This window comes from Bos taurus, chromosome 7 (genome assembly GCF_002263795.3).
Source record: "Bos taurus isolate L1 Dominette 01449 registration number 42190680 breed Hereford chromosome 7, ARS-UCD2.0, whole genome shotgun sequence".
Lineage (NCBI taxonomy): Eukaryota > Metazoa > Chordata > Mammalia > Artiodactyla > Bovidae > Bos > Bos taurus.
Window position 1 is genome coordinate 82,042,771 of NC_037334.1, and position 26,073 is coordinate 82,068,843.

The 26,073-nt window shown below is 37.2% G+C and overlaps 1 protein-coding gene across 3 annotated transcripts in view; it reads left to right on the forward strand.

Moving 5' to 3' along the window:
* Positions 1-26,073, forward strand: part of ATG10 (autophagy related 10) — a 292,933-nt gene that overhangs the window by 106,087 nt on the left and 160,773 nt on the right.

Sequence of the window (26,073 nt, forward strand, 5' to 3'; positions counted from 1 at the left end):
TCTGAAATCTATTTTTCTACAGTAAACCATCCCTAAACCTAATATTTTAAACCAAAAATGATTTATTATTTCTCAAGATTCTGTAGATTGGTTAAGTCATTCTTCCTTGGGTCTCATCTGAACACACTTACAAGGCTTCTTTTATCTGGTGGCTGTGACCACTCCTGCCTGTTTTATCTTATTCAGTTGTCCAGCCCAAGCTTCTTTACATTGTGCCTGGGTCTTGAGAAAGTGAAGTTAGAAACTATGAGGCTTGTGGAGGCCTATACTCTAGAACTCATATTCACTTTTGTCACATTTTCTTGATCAAATCAAATTACAAGGTCAGCCAGATAAAAGAGGTGAATAAATAGACTCCATCTCTTGAGCAGCAATATCACAATGCAAAAAGATGCAGACATTATGAGACTTAATTCATTGGGAACCATTATTTTATCATCTTCCTCAGGATCTCTTGCTGTCTAAACATTCTGCCTGAAAATAGGAACAAAGTTGATTTGGATAAAATTTTGAATAAATCTCTTACTCTCATTCAGCTACTTGCTGTCTGAAACTTAAGATCTAAATAGATTTGGATTATGTAGTACCCTTGCTATCTGAATTTGCCAACTATATATGCACTGTCCTAATTCAGATGTGTAATAGCTTTATTACTGGCATTAAGCAGTTTGATGATGATGTGCCTTGGTGTAGTTTTCTTCGTGTTTTGTGTGCTTCGGTTTTATTAAGCTTGAATGTGTGGGTTTGTATAGCTTTATAAATATTTATATACCACCCCCTCCACCATTCTTCTTATTTGGGGATTCCAATTACATGTATATTAGTCTCCTTGAAGTTTCGCTACAGCTCACCAATGCTCTGGTTATTTTTTTATGTAGTCTTCTTCTGCTTGTTTCATTTTGGATAGATTTATTGCTCTGTCTTCAAGTTCACGAGTCTTCTGCAATGACTAGTCTTTCTTTAATTCTTTCTTAGATATTGTATTTTCCATCTCTGCAAGTTTGGTTTGGATTATTTTTTTATATATCTTCAGTGTTTCTAGTTAACACGTTCAGTCTTCTAGCTCAGGGGATGACAAATAAGAGCTCATAAATCAAACTTGGCCTAGCAGATTTGTTTTGTAAATAGTTTTATTGGGATACAGCCATGCCTATTTGTTAATTCATTGTTTATGGCTGCTTTTCGCAATGCAATATTTGAGCTGAGTAGTTTTTACAGACTCCATACCTGCAAAGTCTACATTTCCTACTATCAGGTTCCTGAACATATGGAATTTACATTATAATCACTGTTTTACTGCATTTATCTACTAATTCTATCACTGATGTGATTTTTGAGTCAGTTTCAATTGACTGATCTTTCCTTTCACTTCAGTTTTGTATTTTTCTGCTTCTTTGCATGCCTGGTACTTTTTGATTAGATGCCAGATATTGGTGAATTGTTGAGAGCTGGATATTTTTGTATTCTTATAAATATTCTTCAACTTTGTCCTGGGATACAGTTTGATTTTCTGAAGGCAGTTTAATCCTTTTCAAGTCTGGCTGTTAAGCTTTGTTAAGTGGGACCAGAGCAGCCTTTTTTGTATAGGGCTAGTTTTACCTCATTACTGAGGCGTAGCTCTTGTGAGGACTTTATCCAGTGCCTCAAGAGTTATGACTAGCAGGAACCCAAATTATTTTGATCTCTGTGCCAGCATCAACCATTATTTCCACCAATCCTTTTGGATGGCTATTTTCTTGACCTGTGTTGTTCCCTCCTGCACATGACTTAATTCATAGTTAACTAAAGATGAGAGCGACTTCTTTTTCTGTATAGCTCTCTCCTCTCTCATTCTTTGCCCTGCAAACTTTTAATGAACTTGGCCTCCCTGTGTTCCCAGGTTTATTTTCTTAATTTGAAATCTTATGGGCTCTGCCTGGGTTATGGCTCCCTGCACTGTGGCCTGAAGATTCTCTCTGGGCAATACGCTGGGGCAGTCTTCGTGCTCGTATGTTTGCTTCATGTATTTCAGGGATCACCGTCTTTTGTTGCCTGATGCCCGGATCTTGACAAGTCATTCTTTCATATATTCTGTTCAAGATTTTAGTTGTTTCAGGTTGCAGGGTAAATCTCATCCCTGTTACTACTTCTTGGCTTAAACGGTCTTCAGAAACCTAATGACTTTAGATGACAAGGGATATTTGTGTTTTACTATTTTAAAAACAAATTGTGGGCTTAAAATATTGTAGAAGACACTGTAAAATAAGTTTAAAGACATGGTGACAAACTGGGAAAAGTATTTTCAGTTAAATTGTGCCGACTAAGGATTAATGGGCTTCCAGGTGGTGCTAGTGGTAAAGAACCCACTTGCCAATGCAGGAGACATAAGACACGTGGGTTCAATCCCTGAGTTGGGAAGATCCCCTCAAGGAGGTCATGGCAACCTGCTCCAGTATTCTTGGCTGGAGAATCCCTTGGACAGAGGAGCCTGGTGGTCTGTGATCCATGCGGTCGCAAAGAGTCGGACACATCTGTAGCAGCGTAGCACACATGCAAGGATTAATAGTACCAGTACATTAATAGATGCCAGTCTCATAAATCAGTAAGGAAAAGATGAACATTCCCAATAGGAAAGGGCTTCCCAGGTGGCTCAGTGGTAAAGAATCCACCTGCCAAAGCAAGAGACACAGGAGACGCGGATTCGAACCCTAGGTCGGAAAGATCCTCTGGAGAAGGAAATGACAACCCTCTCTAGTATTCTTGCCTGGGAATCCCATGGACGGAGGAGCCTGGAGGTCTACAGTTCACTGGATTGCAAAAGAGTTGGACACGACTTAGTGACTAAACACCACCACCACCACAACAACATTTTTGTTTGTGTACTTACTTTGTTAGTGGATAGAAATGAAAATGACCACCAGCAAATGAAAAAATTTCTGTTACAATGCTAATCAAAGAGAAAATAATTGAAATAACAAAGAGATATCATTTTTCACCTATCATATTCTTAAGGAGGAAAATCATGTAAGAAAGAATGTAAATTTTCATAGTTTTCTTGGAATGCAATCTGATAATATGTATGAAAATTTAAAATGCTTACTTGATTTAGTAATTCCAAATCTAAATGATTATCCTAAACTACAAAAAAGATCTTCACGACCAAGATAATCACGATGGTGTGATCACTGACCTAGAGCCAGACATCCTGGAATGTGAAGTCAAGTGGGCCTTAGAAAGCACCACTACGAACAAAGCTAGTGGAGGTGATGGAATTCCAGTTGAGCTATTTCAAATCCTGGAAGATGATGCTGTGAAAGTGCTGCACTCAATATGCCAGCAAATTTGGAAAACTCAGCAGTGGCCACAGGACTGGAAAAGGTCAATTTTCATTCCAATCCCAAAGAAAGGCAATGCCAAAGAATGCTCAAACTACCACACAATTGCACTCATCTCACATGCTAGTAAAGCAATGCTCCAAATTCTCCAAGCCAGGCTTCAGCAATACGTGAACCAGGAACTTCCAGATGTTCAAGCTGGTTTTACAAAAGGCAGAGGAACCAGAGATCAAATTGCCAACATCCGCTGGATCATGGAAAAAGCAAGAGAGTTCCAGAAAAACATCTATTTCTGCTTTATTGACTATGCCAAAGCCTTTGACTGTGTGGATCACAATAAACTGTGGAAAATTCTGAAAGAGATGGGAATACCAGACTACCTGACCTGCCTCTTGAGAAACCTATATGCAGGTCAGGAAGCAACAGTTAGAACTGGACATGGAACAACAGACTGGTTCCAAATAGGAAAAGGAGTACGTCAAGGCTGTATATTGTCACCCTGCTTATTTAACTTATATGCAGAGTACATCATGAGAAACGCTGGAAGAAACACAAGCTGGAATCAAGATTGCTGGGAGAAATATCAATAACCTCAGATATGCAGATGACACCACCCTTATGGCAGAAAGTGAAGAGGAACTCAAAAGCCTCTTGATGAAAGTGAAAGAGGAGAGTGAAAAAGTTGGCTTAAAGCTCAGCATTCAGAAAACTAAGATCGTGGCATCTGGTCCCATCACTTCATGGGAAATAGATGGGGAAACAGTGGAAAGAGTGTCAGACTTTATATTTTGGGCTCCAAAATCATTCCAGATGGTGATTGCAGCCATGAAATTAAAAGACGCTTACTCCTTGGAAGGAAAGTTATGACCAACGTAGATAACATATTCAAAAGCAGAGACATTACTTTGCCAACAAAGGTCCGTCTAGTCAAGGCTATGGTTTTCCCAGTGGTCGTGTATGGATGTGAGAGTTGGACTGTGAAGAAAGCTGAGTGCTGAAGAATTGATGCTTTTGAACTGTGGTGTTGGAGAAGACTCTTGAGAGTCCCTTGGACTACAAGGAAATCCAACCAGTCCATCCTAAAGGAGATCAGTCCTGAGTGTTCATTGGAAGGATTGACGCTAAAGCTGAAACTCCAGTACTTTGGCCACCTCATGCGAAGAGTTGACTCACTGGAAAAGACTCTGATGCTGGGAGGGATTGGGGGCAGGAGGAGAAGGGGACAACAGAGGATGAGATGGCTGGATGGCATCACCGACTCAATGGACATGAGTTTGGGTGAACTCTGGGAGTTGGTGATGGACAGAGAGGCCTGGCATGCTGCAATTCATGGGATTGCAAAGAGTCGGACACAACTGAGTGACTGAACTGAACTGAAACAAAATATTTCCACAAGTTTGTAAAAAATAATTATTATAGGATCACTGACAAAATGTAAAAATAAGTTGAATGTCAATTATTAGTCAAATAGTTACTCTTTATAATTATTTATTACTTTTAATTCTATAATAATCATCTTTACTATTTTTTACACTTATCTCTTAAGTTGTTAAATATATGTATATATACACATTCAGGATATCACTATTCCTCTATTATAAACAATAATGTAAATATGTTTATTAACACGTAAAAATGTCTTCATGTTAAGTGAAAAAGGGCAGTTTATAAACTCGTATTTGTAGATGATATCATGGGAAATATACCTATACAAACACATACATACATATATACACATACAATATTTCTATGGAAGATAGAATTACAGGGAGTTTTTATTTTCTAGTTTTTTGTTATATATTTTAATTTTTAAAAATAATGAGCCTGTGCAGTCAGGGGGGGAAATGCTCTTTCTGTATTTTAAAAAAGGAAGATATAAGAAAGAAAACCATCACAAAGAAGAACCTTAGAACGTTCCAAGAAACCAGGTTGTAAAATGGAAACAACACTTGTGATTTATCAGTTGGTAGATCTGGGTAGTAGAAAAAGCAAGACCCAAGTTTGAGTCCTGGCTCTTTCCTTTATAGGTGGAGTGATCGTGGACAAATTACTAAACATCTTTAATAGTTTTTAAAGTCATTATTTTCTAATGTAATAAATCATATGATTATTATATTTATGTCACAGGTAATAAAATTTATTCAGCAAAGAGTAGTTTATTTAAAAATTTTAATATAAAATAAGGGAATGAGAATAGTTCTTACTGGGCATAAAAATCTACTTGGATGATGGGATGAGTTTATTATTATCATGCTGCAATTAGCAAATACTAATTATCTCTGTATGAGAGCTGCTATCTTTAATTTCAATTAAGTTCAATTTTTGTCTAAAATATGATCTTCAGTTAAGAGAATCACAGAGTATTTCATTTCAGTTCATCCTAGCCAGGAGTGGTGTCTATTCTTACAGCTGGTAGTTCCTCTTGTCCTATCTTTCCTCAATGTGCAGGCCCACCATGGCTCCTGCTTCTGGCTGGGGAGGGCTGGCTTTCGGCAGGAGGTGCAAAGACCTCCTTTACTGCTGAAGAAGTGGGCCAGAAGAGCTGGAACTCCATCTCTGAGGCTCTCTTAGCCTTCTCTCTGTCTTCTAACCACTCCTTCACTCCCACAGATAAGCTGGCTCTGAAGAGCAAGAGGAGCCCTATGTTTCTTAAAACGAGGTGTATCACTTTAGTAGGAAAATGAAGAGACATGAATGATCATGAACTATTTAAATAAAAAACATTTCTTTACCCTTATTCACCATGATGACAGCCCAACTTTAGAGACTTTACAGAGGCAAGAGGTCTATCAACTTCTTTCCTTTCACTTATAGTTTCTTGCTACTGATGTGAAATAAGAATCAGGGTTTATTACCAAAAACATTGCTATTCTTTTAAATGAAAACAGTGGCACATCACCTTTCACATGGATGTGTTTTATAGTCAAATAAAAGCTCATGAAGCCTCAGTTCTACAGTCTGTCTGGGTTTGAAATATTTTTATGCACTGCTGTGTGAAGAGCAGGTGCACTCACACATCGGTTTCTAAGATTTTTCTATTTTATCAGGTGATTTGGGTTTAAAATTTCAACAGATGTCTATTTCAGTCATTTTTGCTCTTAGTGTTCTTCTTGTTTAATTGCTAAGTCATTTCTGACTCTTTGCAACCCCATGGACTGCAGCACACCAGGCTCCTCTGTCTTCCACTATCTCCTGGAGTTTGTTGAAACTCATGTCCATTGAGTCAGTGATGCCATCCAAGCATCTCACCCTCTCTTGCCCACTTCTTTTTCCCTCAATCTTTCCCAGCATCAGGGTCTTTTCCAGTGAGTCAGTTCTTCGCATCAAGTGGCCAAAATATTGGAGCTTCAACTCAGCATCAGTCCTTCATATGAATATTCAGAGTTGATTTCCTTTATGATTGACTTATTCAATCTCTTTGTTGTCCAAAGAACTCTCAAGAGTCTTCTCCAACACCACAGTTCGAAAGCATCAATTCTTTGGTGCTCAGCCTTCTTTACAGTCCAACTCTTACATCCATATATGACTACTGGAAAAACCACAGCTTTGACTATTTGGACCTTTGTCGGCAAAGTGATGTGTCTGCTTTTTAATGTGGTCTAGGTTTGTCATAGTTTTCTTTCCAAGGAGCAAGTGTCTTTTAATTTCATGACTGCAATCACTATCTGTAGTCATTTTGTTGCCCAGGGAAATAAAATCTGTCCCTGCTTCCACTTTTCTCCTTCTATTTATCATGAAGTAATGGGACTGGATGCCATGATCTTTGTTTTTTGAATGCTGAGTTTCAAGCTAGCTTTTTCACTCTCCTCTTTCACTTTCAGCAAGACATTCTTTAGTTCCTCTTTGCTTACTGCCATTAGAGTGGTATCACCTGCATATCTGAGGTTGTTGATATTTCTCTCTTGGCACTCTTGATTTCAGCTTGTGATTCATCCAGCCAGGCATTTCTTATAATGTACTCTGCATATAAATTAAATAAGCAGGGTAACAATATATAACCTTGATGTACTCCCGTCCCAATTTTGAACCAGTCAGTTGTTCCATGTCCAGTTCGAAGTGTTGCTTCTTTACCCTCATACAGGTTTCTCAGGAGCCAGGTAAGATGGTCTGGTACTCCCATCTCTAAGAATTTTCCACAGTTTGTTGTGATCCACACAGTCAAAGGCTTTAGCATAGTCAATGAAATAGAAGTAGATTTTTTTTTTAAATTCCCTTGCTTTCTCCATGATCCAGTGATTATTTGCAATTTGATTTCTTGTTCTTCTGCCTTTTCTAAACCTAGCTTGGAACTTCTCAGTTCATGTACTGATGAAGCCTAGGTTGAAGGATTTTGAGCATCACCTTGCTAGCATGTAAAATGAGTCCAGTTGTACAGTAGTTTGAACATTCTTAGGCATTGCCCCTCTTTGGGATTGGAATGAAAACTGACCTTTTCCAGTCCTGTGGCCACTGCTGAGTTTTCCAAATTTGCTGACAGATTGAGTGCAGCACTTTTACAGCACTGTCCTTTAGATTTTAAATACCTTAGCTGGAATTCCATCCAAATGCTACCTTTGCTCGTATTAATGCTTCCTAAGGCCCAGTATTAATAGAACAGCTTAAAACTTAGCTCTAACAAGTCTAACTTATTTATTTTAGAACAATTTATACCTTGTAACCTATTGAATCTCACAGATACATTTCTTATGGAGTGGCTTAAACTCAAAGTTAGCTCAAAATGAAACCTTCCTCCTATTAGAATATTGCTTCCTCCTATTAGAATATTAGAATTTTGCAGTCTTTTTCCAGTCTGTGGTATCAACATTGCTTTGCAATTTCTTTGGCTGCCCTCTAACTATTTGGCTTCACCTTCCATTATTGTATTTTCTTTATGAGTGCCTGTGTCAGGTTCTGAGCTGTTTAGGGGAGTCATTCAAAGGTTGTGGTCTAAATATGTTGGTTTATTAGTAAAGTCTTGAGTGCTATCCTAAATATTACAAAGTTTGTTTGCTAGTGTTAGCCTCCTAGTGAGAGGTGTGAGCTAGCCTGGTGACTTAACATATCATCCTAAAGTGAAAGTCTCAGAACACATTATGTAGACTACTGTCCTTTTTTAACAGGAGAAATGACCAGTTAGTAACTCCACATACTTTCTGTACTGTATTCTGCTACAACCCATTACCCCAGTTTTCTTAATAATGTCGTCTGATCAAATAATACCAATGCCTTCTGTCTTTTAATTACTGTCTTTCATCTTCATATTATTATATATATTTTGCTTAAACTGCTGGGCTATCAAAAGTTAAGGCTAGGCAAAGGTTTGAATACTTTTAATTTAGATTAATTAATCAGTTTTGAGATATAAGAATGAACTACTGCATTAGCCAAAACAGTTTGTTCAGGTGTTTCCATAGTATCTTATTTAAGTCTTTTCTTTAATATTTTAATATTTACTTATTTTAGTATCTACTTACAAAGAGATACCTATGAATTACCTACAAAGAAATATCTTCTGAATTACCTTGAGGTTAAGGTAAATTAGATGTATTTACTTAGTAATTGTGTGCTTTTTGAAGCTGTAACATAGTCTGTTTTCAAATTTAATAAAACTAAATCCTCCTCAAAATTATAGTCAGTTAAATCTAAAATATTTTAAATTTGTTATGTGTTTTGTAAAAGAATTTTCAGTCAACTTTGATTTTTTTGTTAAAGAAGGAATTTTCTTTCTTAAGGAAGAATGTTATATAAATATTCAAGTATCAACATTATTGTTATTATGGATGCTAATGACCTTTATTTCTATAAATATTAGCATTAAAATTTAAACACCTTTCTTTTTGCAAACCCAAACATTCCTGAATAAAAGATCAAAGGTCACAGAGCTATGATGATTCAGTACTAAAATATCAAAGTATTTAGAAAGTCTTTTTCACAGTTGCTTAAATTATGGGAAAAGGTTTATCTAAAGGTCTAGGACCATCTTGAATTACCGCATAATATTTGCCCAAGGAAGTCTCAGGAGAACTTACAATAGGTCCATGCCATGAAAGTTTCGAACTGAGCAACAAAATAGCCATGTTTAAACACTGAAGTCAGACTAGAAACATGAATCATTTTCTTCATTTAATTTAAAAAGAAATTTCCAGCCATTTCCAATTGTATTAACTACATTTTAATAACTAAAGATGCCAGACTTATAAGGTGCAAAATAATGAGCATATTTCTGTAGCAGATTTTTAAAAAATATTATTATCTCTCACATAACCAAAGCAATCTTGTAAAATTCGGGTGTTGTTTACCATGTTCACAGTGATGTGGCTCCAGGAGAGAATTGTTATATAGAGCTGGAGAACTAGAAGAAAGAGAATGGACAGCTTAAAACTGGTTTAATAATGTCAACAAAAAAACAATAAAGATGCCATATGGAAAAGGATGAATTATTGCTTTAAGGAAGTTTTATTTCTCACTGTGATGTTTAGTCTGGATTTTGCTATAGTCTAGATGGTCTCATTCAACATGGTCAGGAAGGTTATCTTTCAGCCAAGGTTATCAAAAACTAAGGAGAGGCAAAGGTGTTGAATACTTTTAATTTAGATTAATTAATCACTTTTGAGACAGTTAAATATTAAATTTATTTTATATTAAATAGGATACAGTTAAATATTGAATATTAAACAGTTAAATAAGAAGTAAATATTGGGTTGGCCAAAAAAGTTCATTTAAGCTTTTCCACAGCATCACATAAGTCTTTTCTTAAGAGTAGTATTTTAGTATCAAAGGAAATAGAGTATATGGTAATAATAAACTTAATATTTTTAATTGAACTCAGCCTTTTAAAATATTTGCTCCTTAGTTTTAACTAACACTTTGGAAATAAAGGGATCATTGTTTCTTAACTTCTTTGATTTGACCAGAAGACAAAGCTCTTAGCTAATGGGACTAATGAAAAATTTTCAGGTCATTTAGAATTGAATAAGATTTATTGAAACAGTCCTTGTCACTGCAAGAACAATATGAGTTCACAAGTGCTGTATAGATAGTTCTCCTTTAAATGATCCCCAACAAGTCAGCTTGATCAAATTACAGAGACCTTTGTCCATCTTACCCACCACCCATAGACTTGTTGACAACATTGAAGTAAAATAGAAAGATGAACCATATAAGAGCAATAAAACAGCATTACGTCTTGAATTTAATTTAATTTAGATTTAAGTAGAGACTTAAACTGACATGAACTGTGAACCAAAAAAAAAAATACTAGACAAACCATACTAATTTATAGATATTCTTCTTTCACCAAGAGAGAAAGAAAAAGCTATTAAAATGGTCAAACTGCAACTTCACTGAGATTTGTATTTTCTCACATTACTCACTGGAAATAAATAAATAAACAAACTAGAACAACTACAAATATTTGTCAGCCAAACCTGAATATACTATTTAATTGGGAAAAAAAGTTTAGCTCCCAAAGAGAAGAATGGGTGCAGTTTGTCCTCTATTTCATGGTAGTTAAATGAATTTAAAAAGTGCATTGATCGATAAAAGTATTTAAAGTTAATTTTAATAAAGTGGCAGTTGTTTATGTATTGAATAATTTCAGTTATCAGATAACTTGTTTAAGGTATATTGGTCTAATTGTTTATTGACAAAGTATTATAATTTACTTTGCATGATTATCTTTTTATATTTAAATACTATTTTTATATATTCTCTTTTCTAAATGGAATCACATTTATATAGAAAACTATTACTTTACAGTGGCTGAACCTACGTCAGGTTAGCAAGGACAATGCAGTCAAACATACAAATGCTTTGTGTGTGTTAGCTTGTGCCTCTTGTTCAGTAAATAGGGATGTAGCTCTTTTAAAGTCAATAACAATAATCATAAACAAGATAATCCCATCAGCACAAGTCAGTCTTACTCTGCATGTAGTAATTTAGCACAGTATTGCACTTAATAAATTATCATTAATCATAAATACATTTTCACATGTGCATATTTAATTTCCTTAGCATTTGCTATCTTGGTTTTTCTGTAGGGCTAAGGTACAAGACACGCATGTCAAATCTGAAAAGCAGCATAATCAGTCTTTTGAAGCCCACTGCAATCAATATCTATGCAAATAGGGTGGTTATGGAATTTACACAGCTTTGTCAATCAATCACTAGTCAAGTCTCCACCCTACATTTAAAATACTAATAGATTTTTTTCTTTTTAAAGAGACAATGAGTTACTTTTTTCTCAGTATTTGTTATATAGGCTAGTGCTATTACTTTGACTGCCTCCTCTCCCCTACCACCTTTTCCCTGCACATTTAACCCACCTGCACATCGAGGGAGACCATGCTGCCAGTCTTGCTAGGTGGAGATGTCGAGATCAGCGGCTTCCTGAGTGCCACCTGTGGGCGTTTTATGGCCCTTTTCTTGGCCCTGAGTTCTTGAAGGAGCACATCTCGGGACTCAGAGCTGACTGGACCCGCATTCCTAGAGTGCTGGCCCTGTGTTGCCTGCCCACTGAGACAGAGGTCTTCAGTGGATCACTAAAGGGCTCTGTCTTTTGCCTTGATCATGTCACATTCTTACCAAGGAAACAGAACACTTGCTAAACCAAATAATCAAAATATAGAAGTTAAGAATGAAAATTAACTAGATTGGCTACTAAATTGGGGTTCAAAGTTTATTTCCATTATATAGAATAATGTAATATCTAGATTTTTTTTTTTTTTGTCTACCTCTAACAACAGTATGAATCTTTAGTTCTGAGGATGACTGAAGAAGCTAATGCATGTCTGTTTTGGAATGGAAGCAAAAGGAAGATAAAAATCCCTCAGTTCTCCACTGGTTAAATCACATCTGCTAGATTGTTGAGTTCTGTTCTAAAAATGTTAAGGACTCTGAAAAGTTTGAAACTGTATAGAAAAGGATAACTCAGATGATGAGAAAGCTGGAAATGGAAGTTGAAAGTAGAGAGGATATAGGTAGAATGTGATGTAGGTAGATTCAATATTGACCTTTAAATATTGAAAATATATCTGCAGACTCTGTATGTAAGTTAGGAATTAAGTTTCTAAGTTATGGGTACCAAGAGTACACGCATAGGGTTATTTTCTTTGTAAATAAAGTCTGGGGACAAAAAGTCCAGGATTAGAGAAGCAGCTCCACAAAGTCATTGAGGACTCTTTAACTATGATATCTTCAATGAATGATTCTCTTTTTAAGATCACTTGATAATAAGTTGCTGGAGGTCCTGCAGTCGCATCCCTATTCTAGATAGCAGGAAGAAGCATAGGTATGGTGTAGGGGAAGGCACATTTTCTCCCAAAAGAAACCTTCCCAGAATTTCCACAAACACTCTCCCTTACATCTTTCTCAGTTCAGTTCAGTTCAGTTCAGTCACTCAGTTGTGTCCAACTCTTTGCTACCCCATGAACCGCAGCATGCCAGGCCTCCCTGTCCATCACCAACTGCTGGAGTCCCCCCAAACCCATGTCCATTGGGTCAGTGATGCCATCCAACCATCTCATCCTCTGTCATCCCCTCCTCCTCCTGCCCTCAGTCTTTCCCAGCATCAGGGTCTTTTCAAATGAGTCAGCTCTTCGCATCAGGTGGCCAAACTATTGGAGTTTCAGCTTCAACATCAGTCCTTCCAATGAACACCCAGGACTGATCTCCTTTAGGACGGACTGGTTGGATCTCCTTGCAGTCCAAGGGGCTCTCAAGAGTCTTCTCCAACACCACAGTTCAAAAGCATCAATTCTTTGGTGCTCAGCTTTCTTTATAGTCCAACTCTCACATCCATACATGACCACTGGAAAAACCATAGCTCTGACTAGACGGACCTTTGTTGGCAAAGTACTCTCTGCTTTTTAATATGCTGTCTTGGTTGGTCATAACTTTTCTTCCAAGGAGCAAGTGTCTTTTAATTTCATGGCTACAGTCACCATCTGCCATGATTTTGGAGCCCAGAAAAATAAAATCAGCCATTGTTCCCACTGTTTCCCCATCTATTTGCCATGAAGTGATGGGACCGGATGCCATGATCTTAGTTTTCAGAATGTTGAGCTTTAAGCCAACTTTTTCACTCTCCTACATCTTTTTAACCACAACTTAGTCTCATGGCCATACCTGGCTGCTATATATTCTGGCTGCAAAATATAACCCAGTAGGTAAAAGTTTTAAAAGGGCAACTTTTTTAGAGATACTGATGTTGCTGTTGTTGAACATTCAAAAGCAACTAGGAAACTGCCTATCAGGAGAAGTTTAGGGGAAGACCTGATATGTATAGGACTTCCCAGGTGGCGCTAGTGGTAAAGAACCTGCCTGCCAGTGCAGGAGAAGTAAAGACGTGAGTTCAATCCCTGGGTCAGGAAAATGCCCTGGAGAAGGGCATGGCAACTCACTCCAGTATGCTTGCCTGGAGAATCCTATAAACAGAGGAGCCTGGCAGGTTACAGTCCATGGGGTCCCAAGGAGTCTGACACCAATGAAGCAACTTAGCATGCACGCATGCTGATATGTAAACAGTTTCTTCCAATACTATGTGCCAAGACTATTTCAATATATGTGTGTATGGGCCATGCTGAGTTTTAGTTTGATTAACTTTTCTTATAAGAGATTTTGATAAAATTTGATTTCTACTTACTACGTATCAATAATGACAAGTGTTCCTTGAAGTAAATGCTTAGTATACAAGTCTTGTTTTCATGTTGTTTAGAAGCCAGCATATTCTTTTAATGGAAGGCACTAGTGAAGTAGGATTTTGTGGACACATTATGACTTCACATACTTAGCAATCTTTCTGATACATGAAGCATTGTGCCTTATGAATTTTGTTATTAATTAACTTGCTACAGGAAGTACTGATCAATTGATTGATCTAAATTTCACTTAGTATAGCTATAAGACAGATACATTTTAAGATTTGTGGCCTATGAAATGTATAGCTTAAGTTTTATTTTGTGGTGGATTTTTATTTTCCCTTAATATTTGGATTACATGAGTTTATTCAGAAAATATTAAGATGTTGATATGACGTGTATTCTGGAATTGTATTTGCAATTCTATAAAACTGGAATCAAGATTGCTGGGAGAAATATCAAAAACCTCAGATATGCAGATGACACAACCCTTATGGCAGAAAGTGAAGAAGAACTAAAGAACCTCTTGATGAAAGTGAAAGAGGAGAGTGAAAAAGGTGGCTTAAAGCTCAACATTCAGAAAACTAAGATCATGGCATCCGGTCCCATCACTTCATGGCAAATAGATGGGGAAACAGTGGAAACAATGGCTGACTTTATTTTTCTGGGCTGCAAAATCACTGCAGATGGTGACTGCAGCCATGAAATTAAAAGACACTGCTCCTTGGAAGAAAAGTTATGACCAACCTAGACAGCATATTAAAAAACAGAAACAGCACTTTGCCAACAAAAGTCTGTCTAGTCAAGGCTATGGTTTTTCCAGTGGTCATGTATGGGTGTGAGAGTTGGACTATAAAGAAAGCTGAGCACCAAAGAATTGATGCTTTTGAACTGTGGTGTTGGGGAAGACTCTTGAGAGCCCCTTGGACTGCAAGGAGATCCAACCAGTCCATCCTAAAGGAGATCAGTCCTGGGTGTTCATTGGAAGGACTGATGTTGAAGCTGAAACTCCAATAGTTTGGCCACCTGATGTGAAGAGCTGACTCATTTGAAAAGACCCTGATGCTGGGAAAGATTGAGGGCAGGAGGAGGAGGGGACGACAGAGGATGAGATGGTTGGATGGCATCACCGACTCAGTGGACATAGGTTTGGGTGGACTCCGGCAGTTGGTGATGGACAGGGAGGCCTGACGTACTGCGGTTCATTGGGTCCCAAAGAGTCATTCATGACTGAGCTACTGAACTGAACTGAATTAAGAGATCTAACCTATTAGAGTTATGAGTTTTGTAATTTTAGACTATAGTATCCTGCCTGCGCTGTAAGTCTTTATGAAGTAGACTGAAATCACTCCAGTGCTTCTAGGCCTGTGCTTATTCTCCTGACACAAATAATACTAAAAAGTTATACATAATAGTTGTTAGACACCTGCTCCATTAGAAACAGTAGAAGAAAATCTATCACTTGCCAAACTAGAAAATTTTCATGTAAAAAATAAACTTCAAGTTTTCAAATAGGTACACCAAATTGTAAGAATACAATTAAACACTGTCAACTTGTGCTCTTTTATAGATTTAAATGAATTTTCCAATACATGAAAATTCTGACCACATATAAGTTGGCCTGTATATATTTTCAAGGTTCTGTATAGTTTTATTTTAGTTACTCACAGAGAAGAGTCCTGGAAAACATTTTTTTTTTCTTTTTGCTTCAACCTAGAGTTTTCATGGGACAAAGCATAAAAGGACAGCGTTAGGGGGAGACCATGGACAGCTCAGCTCTGCTTTGTGGAAGCAACTGTGGGATGCCAGCTGTTCGATTCTCCTTTTCCTTGGCATCTAGGCCTCTTTTCACACCCAATTTGAATACTTTTAGTTTGAGGACTTTTAGTTTGATCCTCAGATGAAATATGTAACTAATGTAGTCTGTACTGCATTGAGCTGACTTGAACCAAGCCTTCTGCTGCTGCTGCTAAGTCGCTTCCGTCGTGTCCGACTCTGTGCGACCCCATAGACGGCAGCCCACCAGGCTCCCCTGTCCCTGGGATTCTCCAGGCAAGAACACTGGAGTGGGTTGCCATTTCCTCCTCCAATGCATGAAAGTGAAAAGTCAAAGTGAAGTCGCTCAGTCGTGTCCGACTCCTAGCGACCCCATGGACTGCAGCCTACCAGACTCCTCCGTCCATGGGATTTTCCAGGCAAGAATACTGGAGTGGGATGCCATTGCCTTCTCCCAAGCCTTCTAAAGACCACACTTTATTTTGCTGCAAAAAGGATTAAAGTGGAGGGATTGATTACCTTTGCCTCTTTCCTTGTTTCTTCCCAACTCCTCCCCAAGAAAAAAAGGACAAATCTTCCTACACTTGCTTTTTCTAAAACCTTGCACAAAAAGCTCATCAGGCCTCAGGTTCTTTATCTGCAGATAAGGATAATAATACCTATTATGTAAAGATTATGGCAATTAAGTTCAGTAAACATCTGAATTCTTTCTGGGATCTTGGTCTGGTAAAATGTAAAATTATTTCTTTGTAAAGCTTTTAGCACAGTATGTAATAATCAACAATGGTGATTCCCTTTGCATTCTGAAATGATGTCCTCGTATAACAAGGACCCCTATGAGCCTACAATCCCAGCCGTTATTCCATGGCCCTCTCAGTTTAGCTATGCTTGTGGGTTGGGATTCACTCTTAACTAAACCTGCCTGCCCCTTTCTCTTCTTTTTCTATTACATATGGGCTTGTTACTAGGTCTATTTCTCAGCTTCCCTTCCTTGTCCTGCTTCCCACTTGTCTCCCTTCCCTGCCTTAGAAGAAGACTTATCTTTCTTTTAGAAATCCATGCTATATTACAGTATATATATGTTTACCTAGGTGGTTCAGCTGGTAAAAAGAATCTGCCTGCAATGCAGGAGACCTGGGTTTGATCCCTAGGTTGGGAAGATCCCCTGGAGAAGGGAATGGCTACCCATTCCAGTATTCTTGCCTGGAGAATTCTATGGACAGAGGAACCTGGCAGGCTAGAGTTCATGGGGTTGCAAAGAATCAGACACAGCTGAGTGACTAACATACACGGGTTTCTAGGTGGGTTTGTTTGTTTGATTTTTAAACCTCAGCAAGTGCTCACAAGGCAGTCGCACCTATGTAACCAACACCTGGATAAAGAAGAACAACATTACCAGAACCCCAAAACCCCTTCTAGACACTTCAGTCACTACCTGCTCTCTAATGGTTACAGTAGTCTGACTTCTGATACTTAACATTCATTTTGCCTTTTTCTCTTTCTCTTAATCTCATATAAATATATCATATACCACATCTTCTTTTGTGTGTGTCTTCTTTTTTGGATATTTTGTTTGTAGAATTCATCCAGATTGTATGTAGTGAGTTGTTTGTTCATTCCGCTCGCTGTGTATGGTTGCACTGTGTAAATTTACCACAGTTGTTTATACATCCTTTAGAATGATGGGGATGTGGGTTCTTTCCATTTTTTGGCTATTATAAAGAGTGCTGCTGTGAATATTCTTATGCATCTCTTTTGATAAGTATCTAGACATATTTCTGTGGGATTATACTTGGGAGTGGATTGGGTGGGCCAGAGGGTATGCATATGTTCATCTTTAGCAGATTATATGAAACAGTCTTCCTAGATAATTTTAATAATTTGTACTTCCACCTGGCTTATAGTTTCAAAAGAGCCTACTCTGTCAACAAGGTGAAGTGAATTTATTCTCTATTGAAATGTTCTCATCTCCTCTCTTCAAAATTAATTATCAATTTTTAGATACTGATAAAATATTTCTGTCAGTTTGGGATCAAACTTTCTCAATACAAAACATCAATATAAAAACATTAAGTACAGGTAATCTGTTTTTCTGTATAACATTCTGTATAATATTCAATATAAATTCATTTGAATTTTCAACCAAACTGATTAGTAAGCTAACTGACTGGATTCTGTTCTAGTTTGGCTGCTATATTGGGATTGTTGTTGTTTAGTCACTAAGTCGTGTCTAACTCTTTGGTGACTTCGTGGGCTGTAGCCTGCCAGTCTCCTCTGCCCATAGGATTTCCCAGGCAAGAATACTGGAGTGGGTTGCCATTTCCTCCTCTAGGGGATCTTCCCCACCCAGGGATAAAACCTCTGTCTCCTGCATTGGCAGGTGAATTGTTTACTACTGAGCCACCAGGGAATTAGCTGAAGGCAATAGAAAAGAGTTACAACAATAGTTTTTTCTAAACACCATTGTCTTATTAAATTAACTTTTAAGCTAGGGGCTGTGAACTTTATTGGAAGAGCTCACAGGATGAATAGCTGACCTTTATGAAGCACTTACTGTGCAAAACAGCTCTCATTTCATCTCATGGTAACCTTCCTAAGTAGGTGTTGTCATCATTCTTTGTTTTTAAAGTGAGGACATTAAGACTCAAACAGACTAAGCAACTTGTCCTGCAGTCCTGAGTCTCTTGGATTCTGTGGTCTTCATTCTTACCATCACACCATCCTGCCCCAGTCCTGCCACATGGCCAACATGGCTACCAGAGTAATATTTCTAAAACTCAAAGCTGAGCGTGACATCCCCTTGCATAGCAGTTTTGACTTGCTATTAAATTAACTTCTAAGCAACTTTAGAGACCTGCTGATCCTAAAGGAGACAATTTAATCTCATCATTGAAGTTCTATGTGAGATTACATTGAATTATCATAGTTAAGGTCTTTTGGTATTATTCTTATTTTCTTGGGAAAAACATCTGGAATATAAAGTTATCTTCATCTATATGTATTCTTGTTTCAAAATATCTATTGTTTATTGGTTTTATAGATATTTTGAAATGAATGTGACATTCATTGATTTTTGTTGATTTTGTTATCAGTTCATGTTATGTCATAGAGTCTATAATGTCAATGTTTGATGTCACACACTTGCACATAATGACATCAACACAGCTGGAGACTGATAAATGGATTTTCCTGATATTTTCTCTAATGTTCAATAATTTCACTTGGAAATGAAATTTTCTTAAAGAAATGTTCAGAAATTGCTTAGTATTTTACTGCACTGGTATTGGCTAATAGGAATGCAAGAAGTGTAACTTTTATTGGTTACTACTGTTTTCATTTTGCCACAAACCACATCATAAGTTTCTTCTGTTTGTTCATCATGAGTATATATTATATTAAATTAAATGAATCACATATTCTGAATATTTTTCTCCCACACTTCAAAATGTCCTTTTAAAATATTGTCTAACTGCCAGCTAATTTAAAGCTCTAAGAGCTTGTTGTTGTGTCATTTCGGAATAGAGTATTAAATAATTTAAAGTGAAATGAATCACTAAATGCTGAAGAACTGCTGTTAAATCTTTTGTGATATAAGGGTTTCTTTGCTAGAGTCACACATGTAATTGTACATTTCTGTGAAATGCTCTCTGAACATTAGAGGAGATATTCATGAGCTGAAATTCCAAAAACAAATCTAATGATTTGACAGCCCTGCTCAAAAGACAGCCTCTCAGCATCTTAGAGGTTTCAATGTACTGAACGACAGAGTCAGAGGGGGCCTAGGAATATCCTCTGTTCTCTGACCTTCTGCCTCCTCCTCTGTGTCTGGCTGCCATCGTCCTGTGACCCTGACAGGGTGGCACCAGCCCACCAACGGCCTCTCACCTCAGTGATCTCAGTGGTGGGGGCGTGGGGGCGACACTCAGGAATCCCTGAACAAGAATGTCAGTAGAAGCTCACTGTAGTGGCTAACCCTTGTTCTTGTTCTCATGGCAATTTTTTTTAAGGAAAAATAATTTCCAGGCTCTGCAGAATGGATTTGAAATACTATTTTGATGCTCTCACAGCTGATTTCAACAAAAATTTTTAGTGCCTACATGTTAAGAATGGAATAAATATTTTCATAAATTCTTTGAAAGTAACCATAAGCAGATCCAAACATATTGACTATTTTTCCTATTTGAGTTCTTCTGACTAGACTAGTGCTTTTAAGATTACTGTACTTCATTTTTATGGATAATCAAGAATGTGCATGAAACCTTAATTTCCAGCACAGAAGGATAATTGCTCAGTGATCATTTACTTTCTTTAAAACATAACTGAATATAAACTAAGACAGAAACTAAGAAAAAGCTATTTTTAAACATGGCATTGAAATGGTATATGAAATCAAATGGCATATGAAAAATGCACTCAATCTGGTGTGTGTTTTTTTTTAACCTTACACCTGTACATTAAAGTGGACCTAAGATCTAGTTCACCTATTTAGTCACGGCACCATAGGAAGCACCTTGTTGATCACTGGATGTCCGAACCCTTACTTGAGATGTTGGCAAAGAGCTGATCCAGTTAAGTAGGAGGGCAGGAGGAGAAGGGGTCAACAGAGTATGAGATGGTTGGATGGCAGCACCAACTCAATGGACATGAGTTTGAGCAAACTCCAGGAGACAGTGAAGGACAGGGAAGCCTGGCGTGCTGCAGTCCATGGGTTCACAAAGAGTTAGACACGGATGGGATTGAACACCACCACCTGTTAAGTAACTCAGTAACAGAGGTAGTTCCAGCATTTAAGCCACTTACTCAAATGAACCTACTGCTCTTTCCACTTGCCTGTGGTTTACAGCCCTTTGTTTCAGCAGGAAGGGTGAGATCTCATTTAATGTGTTTTTAGATTAAAGGGATACTATAGTACAGTTAAAAGCATAGAAAACATGAATTTGTTAGCAAGGACACCAGTCTTTAATAGTGACAGCTCTGCTATGCAGGATAATCTTTCTATGGTATCAGGTCATATAATCATTTTTTAAAAAATTTGACTGCCATAAGTCATACCATAGTTTTTGTACAAATATATGCAAAAGTAACTGAGTTATAGTTTGTAGATAAACATTCCCTGACTCCTACCTGATTTCTTACCGCTGTTTCTATGAGCAAGCTGAAGACCATTTCATGTAAAAAAAAAAGGGGAGGAAAACAGAAAAGTAGTAAAGGGCAGTATGAGCAGGAAAGGCACTGTGGTGTCTGTGGGACCTTCTCCAGCTTTATATGATAGCATACAGTATAGAAAAGGTTCTTTCAGCAAGTGTTTAGGAAAATATGTTCCAAAAGATCTGCATAACATTAGTGTAACCAAGTGTTCCTCTCTGTGGCTTCCTGTTTTGGAATTAAATGCCTTCAGGGTACTCAGAATAACTCTGTTTAGAAACACAAGAAGAATTTAACCTCTTATGTTCCAAATCAGTTTCTAAAAACTACAGATTAATTAGAAAACAAAAAGATCTCATCCTTCTTTGTTTCTCAATAATTTCAGCTCAAATTTCAAGTTTTTTATACATTAATTAGGTGATATATTTAGAAAACATAAGGACTGGAGTTCTTATAGGATTTATTATCACCAAAACTATAAGTTTTGTTTCTTTATAAACAATTTTCATAGACCAAATGTTTTGGAAGATAGGATTATTTCCAAATGAACTCAGTAAAAAATTTCTGCTCTGGTTATTTGCAGGAGGTTCCAACAAGGAGCAGTAAGCTGACTCTGTTTACTTCTTTGTGATGTCAGTGTTCAGCCATTAAGTTGCTGCTGCAAAGCCAGCAGAGGGAGCACCAAACAATATTTTTGTTTAGTTTCAAGCTTAATAGTGTATTTTTAAGTTCTTTTCTCCGTTTTCATTTAAAAATATATCTGCAACTGATCATTTATTGGGTATACACTTTTTACTGTATAGGTGTAACTTTCTCTATGCTTCTAATTCTCGTTTGAAATTAAAAGACTTAAAAAAGGCATTATTTATGCAATTCAGCCCTACATGTTGTTCAGTCGCCAAGTCGTGTCTGACTCTTTGCAACCCCATGGACTGCAACACACCAGGCTTCCCTGTCCTTCACTGTCTCCTGGAGTTTACTCAAAATCATGTCCATTAAGTTGGTGATGCCATCCAATAATCTCATCTTCTGTCGCGCTCTTCTCCTTCTGCCTGCAATCCTTCCCAGCATCAGGTTCTTTTCCATGGAGTCGGCTGTTTGCATCAGGTGGCCAAAGTATTGGAGCTCAATCCTACATACATCTATTAAATGTCTAATGTGTGTAAGACAAGTCATGAAGAGTCAAAGGTGAATACTCCACAGTCTCTGTCCTTCAGGTACTTATAATCTAGTTGAATAGAGAGAATTATGAAGATCTTCCTGTTTATAAGGTAGAATATGGGCCACTTATCATGATAAAGAATCATTGGAAATATCATTGAGAGATTGATATTTGAATTGGACCTTGAAGGATAGGTTTTCTAAAATGGAGATTCTAGATTGGAGAGAAGAGCTGCAATGCAGGATGTATTTGGGAAAAGGAAAGTATAGGGGTGTGGCTTGATAGAAATGGTGAATAGAGGGAATGTACTGGGAAATGAGATCAGAAAGCTAAGGTGGAGTCAGATATGAAGCACCTTGAAATCCATGCTTAGTGGTTTTGGTTTTATTCTTTTGGCACAGGAGAGCAAATTGCAGGCCATTAGAAGGAAACAATTGATGTTTTTCATTCAGGGTAAAAGGTTACCTGGAAAACTGAGAGAATAAAACTGGACCTTTACGTACTTTTGTTCATGAGGGGACTATTCTATAATAGTAATATCTTTTATTTATATTTTATATATACACATCATGTATGTGTATATACACTTAGGTATATGTGTTTGTATATATATTTTTGCACACATACAATTTATACAATAATACTGTTCCTAAATCATATATGTATTTGTATTTTATATCCTTTAGAAGTATTCAAATTCAATTCAAACACTTTTAAACCTATAAACTTTGTTTACACTGGAGTGGAAGTCACTCAGTTGTGTCTGACTCTTTGTGACCCCCATGGACTGTACAGTCTATGGAATTCTCCAGGCCAGAATACTGGAATAGGTAGCCTTTCCCTTCTCCAGGGGATCTTCCCAACCCAGGGATCAAACCCAGGTCTCCCACGTTGCAGGCGGATTCTTTACCATCTGAGCAACAAGGGAAGCCTTTAGAAGTATCTTGAGATTTAAAGATTCGTACTAAAAATATATTAGGTAATGTGCACCAGGTCTTATAGCAAATTCAGAGCGAAGCTGGTGTCCAAAAGAATGCCCAGGTTTTCAGTCTCTGTGACCAGAAAGTTGAACAAGCTGCCATTACCCCCACTGGAGATGTAAAGAGTGACAAAGGCTGGAGTGGAGGTGGAGGGTGGGGTTTATTCGGTGCTGTCATATCAGACTGGAAATGCTGGAGGGCATCCATCCTTGTAAAGATGTCTAGCGCATACTTCCAGTTTTAGGTTTGGAGCTCAGAAGAGAAGCCAGAGCTAGAGTTTGGGAGTGAATGAGATAATTCAGGGCAATTAGACTGAGAAGAGGAGAGAAGTGAGAACCAAACCTTAGGGGATGCCTACATGTAGAAGGTAAAGGAAGAAGTGTGGGAAGGAGCCTGTACAGACACTGACAGAGCTGCGAGCAGACAGGAAAATGCCCCACTTGTCACTCAACAATATGTACACTGCTGCTGAGCACAGAGCACTGAAGCCACTGTCCAGAGTGTAGAGGACCTGAGCAGAGTCAGCTGCTGCAGGGCACAGTTTAGGATGGGGACTGAAGGGAGGATCATCGGGTTTGTTTATTCAGGAGATTAGACTTCCTGAATAGTTCCTTTAGCTGTGTACTAAAATACAAAGTAGACTTCCACCTCACAGCTCTGTTTATGCAAAGTTAAAAGATCTCTGAGGACTACCACCGGGCTCAAAATTTATGAGCTATAAGTTTGATATCCAGGTGTGTTGTTTATGGGTCAAACTCTTATAGTTTTCAAAAGAGGTACAATGACTTTGTAACCTTGATGATTTATCTTTATTTTATGACTACTTTGTATTTGATTTTTTTGTAACATAAAAAAAATCACTATTATCGTTGTGTTAAGTTCATTAAAATGAAAATACAAAGAAATTTTAAAAATTGTTTCTTAAATAACAACCATAATACATTAAATAACCAGAAATAGAACTTCCTTCTCTTTCTACGTCCTCCTCTCTCCCTTCTTTCTTTTTTTTCTATTGCTTTGTTGATCAGAGTGTGCCTATTATTTTAAATAAAAAGGATTAAATTTACTTTTACTTAAATTTATGAAAAGGAAAAGAAACTTAAGGTACCTAAAACAATTGTAGAGCTTCCAAATAGGAACTTCTTGACTACAGGATGTAGTATAAGTATATATTTTGAAAGATCTGTTTACAGTTAAGAACTGAGATAATGAAAAACATAACAAGGTTAGAGTTACTGTTTTACCATACGTGTTTCTCTTGAGACCATATAGATTGTTTTTGAAAGATGCACGTGCATGCTCTACCTTCTTGTCCCATCCTAATTTTTGTTTGTTATATTAGTTGTACTTGTTTAAGTTTTATATCATTTACATTGTTATATAAATGTTAAACTAAGGCCTATAATGGTTTAAATCTAGTTGTATATTTAACTGGAGTTTAGTGCTCACCATGATTTTTTTTTTTTTACCATGGTGTTTGCATCCTTGAATTTTAATTTTAATTCATATTGTAGTTGTTTAGTTTCCACCAATAAGTGGAATTATTTAGATAATTCTGTAGGTGGCTATTTCCTGTTGAGAATGTCTTTTGTTGTATTTATCCTATGTAGATATCTTGTTTAGTCAGACTGCTCTGGGACATGGTTTCTTCAGAAATCTGCAAACACTGGTCAGTTGTCCTCTGGTGTTGAAAGGTGCCGTGGAAGAATCCAGTGCTTGCTTAATTGATCTCAGTTTTGTGCGTGATTTCCTTTTTTTCTTTTATTCTCTTAAAATTTTTTTTGGCATCTTCTATTTAACTTTAATGTTATAGGCATGTGGAAAATGAATTCAATTGAACCCTTATTTCACAGTATGCCCCAAATAAAATCCCAGGTGGGCTGAATAATTAATTTTTTAAAATAGAACCCATGTAACTAGTAGAGGAAAACACTGGTGACCCTCTAATCTTTCTAAGAATGGCTTCCCAATAAAGAAACATGAAGAAATGATCAATGGGTTTTTCTGAATCAAAAAAAAAAAAAAGCTTCAGACAACAGTAACCAACAATAATATGTGAATAAAGTTAAAGGAAAAATTGCAACAGGTAAAATATTCACAACAAATGATAGATGATAGATATTTGTTGTATTATATGTTTCACTTATGATAAAACCAGTACTACCAAAAAAAGTGGGTATAAGGCATACAGAGGCATTTCACAAGTGGAAAAATGCAAGAGAGTAGAAGATTCCTATTTACATACTGTAGTCATAAAGGTAAACTTTTAAGAAAGCACAAAGAAATTTCCCTATTTTGAATATAGTATCTCTCATATGTAGTTACTTATGTCAGATTAAATATCCTTCATGCTGTGAAATTCCATGTGTCTGAGATGTGTGTTATCTCAGATCTTTGTTATCAGTTTGTTTTATCCTCGATAAATTCAACAACAATGCATAATGCATCCTGCTCTTCATGGTGCATGGCTCAGAATGTACCACATACTTTGCATGTGAAAGTGAAAGTGTTAGTGGCTCAGTGGTGTCTAACTCTTTGTGACCCCATGGACTGTAGACCACCAGGCTCCTCCGTCCATGGGATTCTCCAGGCAAAATACTGGTGTGGGTAGCCATTCCCTTTTCCATGGGATCCTCCCATCCCAGGGATTGAACCCGGATCTCCTACATTGAAGGCAGATTCTTTACCATCTGAGCCACCAGGGAAGCCCACTTTGTATGTATTGGTCCTGAAATAAATATTTAAATATTGAATAACAATTATAATAAATTTTTAAAAATCAATGTTTGTTAACTTTTTTAAATAAAATATGAGGAGGTTTTGACTCTTTTGTATAGATATTTTAATATAGTTTCTTGGCAAGATTAACATTTATGGTCATTAAGTCCTATAGAATTTTGACAAATGCATTTTTGTTACTTGAATAGAGAGATTTATTGTTTTATAGGCTTCCCTGATGGCTCAGATGATAAAGCAGCTGCCTGCAATATGGGAAACCTGGGTTCGATCCCTGGGTCGGGAAGATCCTCTGGAGAAGGAAATGGCAACCCACTCCAGTACTCTTGCCTGGAAAATTCCAT